The sequence below is a fragment of the Anguilla rostrata genome, chromosome 8 (assembly GCF_018555375.3).
Source record: "Anguilla rostrata isolate EN2019 chromosome 8, ASM1855537v3, whole genome shotgun sequence".
Classification (NCBI taxonomy): Eukaryota; Metazoa; Chordata; class Actinopteri; order Anguilliformes; family Anguillidae; genus Anguilla; species Anguilla rostrata.
In genome coordinates, this window is record NC_057940.1 from 48,575,743 (window position 1) to 48,583,867 (window position 8,125).

Consider the following 8,125-nt stretch of genomic DNA (forward strand, 5'->3'; position numbering starts at 1 on the left):
GTGTCATGTTATTTTGAGGACAGAAGTTAGATTTTGGTTTCTTGAGCTGCAGACAATTAGCTTTTCCTTCGGTCACCGAACCGAGAGACGAGCAACGGCGTAGGCGTGAACAAACGCACATCTGGTGTGCTTAACGGTCACTATTTCATTTCCGAGCAAAGCACAACTTACAAATGAGAAACGCGTTCAGTGGCGTCTGCATCTGAGTGGGGCCATTATACGGCATATTTGCGAGTTTGTCACATTTGACACATAACTGGTTCCGTCAGTATTACTTTGGTGTCCGATGTAAGTAATCAGACTTTGATATTTGGGTGTGTGGGGCTCTCTTTCACCTACTATTCTATTTATTAGCGGATCGTTAACTTGAAAATTCAGTTAAAACATGGTTTGTGGCTTACTGTGCGTCCGTTGTGCTTGGTGTATACATAGCCTATCCGTTATATTTACAAAAAGTGTACTTAGGGTAGTGTCACCTTGCACACGACGAAATATACGACAACTAAAATGAAATCAAACAATGTAGGCTACACCACACAGAAACGTCATGATAACGCACACAGAACAAATTTATGTCCTTTCACGGGGACGCTAAAATGGACAGTTGTGTTCACTGAGTGAGTGAATCAGTGGCGCGCAACTACACACTAACACAGGGTTGTGTGTCCCGCTGCTGCGTTGGCGCACACTGGTGTAGACTAGACCTCATCCTGGAAGACGTGGGTCATGAATGACGAACATATGGCATTCACTGACTGCCGAGGGCAGAACCTTTTTTCCCCCTAGATCTCAAAAAGCACTGAATCGAGAGGTCAACATAGGGTTCTTTTTGGCATTTTGTCAAAATTAGAATGCTTTTTGTTCTGTATTTTTTATATAACAGATTGAACTAAAACTAACGGATGCAATACAAAGCAATGCTGTTATATTGGTCTAAAATTCTACGGCGACAACCCGTATACCCTACTTTTAAGCTCTCGAAATGTCTGTCAGTAGCAGGCCAAATCATTAAATACGAAATATTACTTTTATTTATGCACAACCTTTAAAAAAATGTATCAGTTATCTGTTCTTCCATAAAAACACCTTGACAGTTGACCGGGATTCATTTGGACCGTGACGCAACGCAAATCTGCGTTTGACCACGACGACGTAGAGTGCAGTGTATGTCGTGCCCACACGATGGCGTCGTGGTTCAAAATACATTCCTGCACTTCTGACGAATGGATGTTTTAAGTCGGTGGTTCCTAAACTGGTGTCCGGGGGCCCCCAGAGAGCGGTGAAAGAGTCCCAGGACGGTCCTTCGACAAAATTGAACAATTAGGTTCCCTCTTTAAGAGTCTTTCTTTTATATTTAGATGTTTCATTAAAAATATAATAAAATAAAATTTTTATACGTCAATATAAAATTAGCATGTTTCAAACCCCGACGCGCGGTTGCCATATTCTTGGTAATATTTGTATTTGCTTAGGCTCATTGTAATCTATTGCACATTTACATTGTACAAAATGCAAATATAAAATATATAACATCAATATAGAACGGCTGTATTAAATATCATCTGCTTTGAATCCCGTATAGTTGGATGCTAGTAAACGAAGGTAAGTGTCAAATATTATTTTATTCAGTTATATAAATGGTATAATTTCCCATCTTCACAGGTGTTAGAATGTAAAATAACTATGTGTTCATTGATTAATTTCTAGGTAAATTTTAAAATAAAACTGAGAAACAAACAAAAAAATGATACTTTCTAGATATTTTAGCACGCAGTATGAACTTCTCCAAATTCGTAGGAGTAAGTAAATTCGTAATGTTCTGTAGCAAGGGCAACATACATTATAGCATCGGCTCAACACGTTCTCACTGTCTCGAGAACCCATCGACTGAAAATTTAAGTCAAGTGCACGAGCGCATCATGTCTCCATTAAATAGGATGGGCAACTGGGAGATGGATAAACAGCTCATTTAACAACACAGGGCCCTGGCACCTGGTGCATCCGCCTGCTACTTGGTTATCTTATATGAACAAGAAGGGTCCCAGCCACACACAAGCACACGCACGCAAGTATGTGTGTGTGTGTGCACGCGCGTGTGTGTTATTTGCATCTATTTATGAAGTAGATATAACGAACGAACCAAAAAAATAAGGTTGTTGAATCTAGAACTATTTAATCCTTATTGGGGTGAGGGGGTGGGGGACTGGTCTTGGAACATTGGGGTTGAATTTGAAGCGCTGGTTTTGGTTTGCTAAAGCCTGGACGGTCCTCAGCTGTCTAAACGTCTTCGCATCCCTTCATTCTTAAATTTAGCGTGTGAAAATGCGGTTTGATACTTCGCCGTCTGAAGCGTTTCTTGGAATGTGGATCCCTCCCGGCTCTTAATTTATGCGCATATTAATTGGCCGCCATTGTAATTGTCACTGTGGGACACAACATGCAAATGAACAGTGTGTTTGTGTGTTAAGCCCCCCCCCCCCAACTCCCAGTCTCTCCACGTACAGAAAAAATAAATGTTCAAAAACTTACCTATAGTGTTCACACTACCCTTTGGAGAAGTAACACACCAATACTTAAGCCCTTTACATTTCTATTTTTACCACTGATGAGATTAAAATAAATTGAATACGTGTTTGTGGAATAAAACAGCACAAAGGCATGTGAAACGAGCCATAGAGGTAAGCAAGAGTCTATTGCAAGGTTAAAGCTGAGACGATATTGGTTTATAATTAATAACGGCAACTCATAGACACCAGAATTTTCAGGAAAAAAGTCTTTTAAATGTTTGTGAGAGAAAATGCTTTTGAGAGAAAAAACTGAAATCACGTGCACGTAATGTTGCCAGACCAACAAAATAAATTAAAAATGTCTTCAAGAAGGCTCTATTTTGTACACACCAAAAAGGTCATGAGAAATATTGTATAATTTTTATATAAACTGTTAGAATAATTTACTGTGTGTGTGTTTGCTTTGGCAAGTCCAGTATCAATAAACCAACCATACAGTTAATCAATTGAATATAGAATATAGATTCTTACAGGGCAACATCACAGTGAAGCAATGAAAATATCCTGGAAAGATAAATTCATTGTACATGTTACATGCAAAGAGGAAACAAAAAAGTGGTTCAAATAATTGTCAAAGATGGTAAACAGATATCAAGCAATTTGTAAATGTGTAAGGACATATGAAGAGTTCTCCGTACTATTACAGTAATACAGTGTTAATCCAACTCTGACAGAGTCCAATGGGGAACATTATGTACTCTGTAAGAGTTGATTTAACACTGAACATTTCACTGGGTGTGGAAACAAAAAGAAACATTCTCCACAGGTAATTTGCTACGTCAAAAGAGATAAATTCGGTATGATGGCCCCGCCCACACACACACACACACACACACAATAACACAAACACACACACACACATAATAACACACGCACACACACACATACATAATAACACACGCACACACACACATATAACAAACACACACACACACACATACACACATAATAACACACGCACACATACACATAATAACACACACACACACATCTAATAGGAATTATTTAAAACTGCATCTGTCTGTGATCCCCTTGTTATCTTGAACCGCTATAAATTACATTGATGCAGTACTACGTTCAAACACTTGGATATACCTGTATAGGTGTCTGCTTAAAGCACAAAAACCCTGCAGAAGTGATTGGGTGGTTCGCGGCTCGGCCTTGTTAATGCTGAGGACTTCATATGTTCTTTGTTCTTCCAAACGAATTTTTTTCATTCATGTTCGTATGTTTTTTTTTTTTTTTTCAGAAAACAGAATTACGGATATGTGGTTCCAATGAGATATAAACTAATAGTTATCCGGTAAACTTCTGAATGTATATACAGAGTAAAGTGCTCTACGCGTACTCACATTGCCTTCGTCTAGATTATTATGTAAATTTGGCCTTAATTTTTTTTCTTTTGTTTTTGTTAATCACGTCGTTGTCACAACCTGCAATCATTTATTGGAAAATATTCCATAAACAGTAAAGCACACTTAATTTCATTGGCTACTTACAGCAAAGCAGTTGTTATTTTGTGAACTTTTCTCAAATATTTTAGCATGCATCGAGAAACAAACTGATATAGTTTCCAAATAAGTTTTTAGTGCATTTCAGTCTAATCAAAATTTCATGCTGTTATAGCCGTGTTAACCATAATTCGATTTGATAAGTGGTCAACGTTCAAAAATAAAGGAATGTGGGTTAGTATGAAATAGTATTTGCGGGGTGTTTTTTGTGTTTCTAGTCAGCTGTGCGATGCCTCTTACAAGAACATGTTTTGTTGGTAATTCTACTAACCTTTTGAAGAGTAGGTTTTTTTGGATTTTTTTCTATCAGAATTCTCAGCTAGTGTTCTAGAACTCCTTTGCTATCCGTCACCAATGGTGATTGTTACATCAGCAATAGAATGTTCAGTTAATAAGATTCTAATCATATATTTGTGATCTCACACCTTAAAAGGTTAGAGCAGTCCCAGGCCACACCTTGCTGAACAGCAAGGAGACGCCCTAATCATTCAACCTGAAATAAATGAAAATAAGAAGTATTTAAAATGGCTAGCTGCACAGTTGCTATCTAGCATTGTACACAAAATAGTGCAAAAAAAAAAAATTCGTTTTCAGGAATTGCGTAGCACATCGCATTTATACGAAAGTACACTGAACTGTCAGTTAGAAATGGAGATTTATGGGTATTTTACCAATTACTAATAATTATTACTGCTACTACTACTACTACTACTACTACTACTTATAATAATAATAATAATAATAATAATAACAACAACAACAACAACAACAACACAAGTCATCGTAATCATAATACTATTCAATGAATCATTCTCGTGACAATGTATGCTTCTTTTAAAAATCACAAGCAGAAAACGTCTTGACATATTACATTATTATGTTGCCATATATCCATCATATAGTATGACAGTAGCCTATAACATGATATATTATAAGGTTTTTAAATGTCCAACTAGAATAAAGCTTTTTATTCAGCAGCAGTTCAGCAATCAATGAAATTAAAACAAGCCGAACTGTTTTACAAAAAAAAAAAAAAACCAGGTGTACTTGTAAGTTATAAGTTAGCAAGGGGAAATGTTGATCGAATCCATTCCCTTGAAAACAGTTCTAAAGTAAATTTTACTTACTTCAATTGTATTTTGACAAATGCTTGCAAAGCCACGCTTAAAGGTGTTTTCTAAATTTGAACTCAACTGACTTTCAGGTAAGATTAAATGCAATCAAATTAACATCATAAGTCAGAAGATTAAACGGCCTGATTTTACCGCTTAGTTGTTTGTAATTTTGAATATGCATCGCGACATGTACAGTTTGCGAAGAAACGACTGTATATCTCCCCGAACTCAGCTTGTAATGTCGGGATAATGACAGCATTCTGTAGGCTACAATTCTAATAAATGTTTACTTTCATTCGCGGTAATTAACTACAACTAGCTCCTACCTCTCATACTACCACCACTACTACTACTACTACTACTACTAATAATAATAATAATAATAATAATAATAATGTTTGAAGTAGTGGTAATTGTAGCAGCAGCAGTAGACTAATAGTCGCAGTAGAGAAGAAGTAGCAGTAAATTGCCAGAATATATGCACAAAAATGTAGATACACCTGGATGAAGGCCTACATATTATTTACTGTTATTGTGACGTCAGGTGACCTCTGTCCTCGTGAGAGGTGTCGGTGTTTTAGCTTTTTTAGCCTCCAGAAAGGTATTTTATTTTGTGTTTATATTTATTTATTTATTTATTTGGAGAAAAAAGGCTATTGTATCTCTAAATAGCAATTCATTGTTTTGTGTTTCTATTTGTTTATTTATTTATTTTGAGAAAAGGCTATTCTATTTCTAAACAGCATTTATTTTTTCAAAAAACTTATCTGACTGCTGCACTTGACTCAGCCCTCGATTTCTCTAGGGTGTCGATTAACCGGGGAATTTGGCTAATAAGTGAATTAATATACATGGGGAAATTTAATAAGGGAAAAGGGAAAACGAAAAATATTTCAGTTTTGTCCAAATTAAATCAAAACTGGCACGGTAACGCTTACAGTGGACATATATCCTAGGCTCTCTTTAGAATTTAGAGAAATAAAAAGGCAAGGACAAAACGTTTAAATACAAGTTTAAAGCTGAACAACAAGGGAAAACAACGTATTTTTATGTTAACTGATCCGATACCTCCAGAAAGTTGCGAGAACATGCCTAAATTCTCAATCACGTGATTAAAATGTATCTGTAGTTCTGAATGGAAATCCATTCGCCCTCTGTCCTCCGAGTTTACTTTCAAACTGTTCTTTGAGTTAACTAGGATTTTGATTTTCTAATCCGTAAGCAAGATCCTTTTTCCGTTCGCCAGCCATCTCTCCTCCCTCTTTGTGAAAGTTTGTTTCGCACTGATTGGAAGCAGCTTAAACAATTAGGCCAGTGTGTACGCTCGACCAATGCGTGCAACCTTAACGGTTAACATCAAATTCCAGCATTCTGTTGGCTTCGAGAGAAAGCGGAAAAGCCCAATTTTAGTGTTGTCCTAAATGTTCTATAATCAGTGGGATGAATAGTTGCTACCTATACCTGCTATTTAACTTTCCTGAAGGTTTCCTGAGGTGGGAATGAAGGCCGTTGTAATTTTCTGATTGGCAATCAACGCAGGTCAGGAATTTTGTACGAAAAGAAGAAAAAAAAACAGATACCATAATGATACAAGAGTGATTACATTCCAACCAAAAGACAGATTTTGGTTAAAAAAAGAAGGCTGTTTTTGTTTAATTTCAGGGTGCAATACACGGCAACTGCGTGTTGAATACCAGAAAGGATCGACGTTTGTTTAAAGTAGTTGAATACAATTGTAAACTCACTTTTGTGCTTTGATTGAATCATAATGCATAAAAGATTCCTGAATGTTAGCATTTTGGTATATGGTTAAATCGCGACACGAACTGAAGGGAGGGCAACGCTTCGCCTAAAAGGTCTAAATTATAGTGGTATAATATAACCAGATCTGTGTCGCACCTGTGAAATAATACAAGATAGTCGAAGTAAGTAACAGTTCAGGGGCGGTAGGTTTATTGACTCCTAAACCGTTGACGTCTTTCCCTTGAAAAATATTTTACATAGTTTACAATGAATTATACATGTATTAACATATAGCCTACCATACTGAGCAGGATATTTGCTGCAATAATTACTCTGCCAATTGATTTTGTTTTTTTGTTTTTTTTTATTTTGATTTTGATTTTGTTCTCCAAACCTTCTCCCGTTTTTGACAGTTTTCCTTTTCTGATTGTGACGTCATCAACATTCAAATCACAGACCATTGCGACGATACATCCAAATCACATTTTAATAATGCAACCCAGTTCCAACCCCGATTTTACAAAGTGCTTAAAATTACATTCTAATCGCAGTTTTCATAGAATTTCGTCCTAAATATTATTTATATTAAAATCATATTTTACGTACACTCTAGCAACATTCTAATCACATTCACAAAATAAATAAATAAATAGGCAGAACCACAACTGCGTGGGCCTAAAATAACATAAGACATTAGAGATTGCAGATATCGTGCTCCTGACCCCGGTGTTGCGAGTTAGCCTACTGTTATTATTTGTTTAGCGTTTGCACTTATGAAAGTATTTCACTTTTACCTCGTCCTCGTTCAGAAACAATGGTTTCAGCTGAAGGCAGAATAACTTTGGGAGGGGCCTACATTTTTTTTGGATCAGATGTCGCGACACGAAGACGGATGACCCTGACGCGACTGCTGGACTTCAGCACCATGGAATGGACAGCGCCTTCAATAATTGGAAAGGAGTGTTGAAATAGAACAGCAGTTAATTTTAAAAAGTGTTTTTTGCCTACTTCTGAGAGTTTACCAATGCATTGAAATGTGTATGTGTACCAAGGGTACCAATGCAACACTTAAGTGTAACTGAATCAAGGTAAGACAGAAACCTGTTAGAAAACTGATTTATCAAAACGGACAACGACAAAACTAGTTATTTTTCACTTGTCGAGAAGGCCTATATACATAGCACAAACT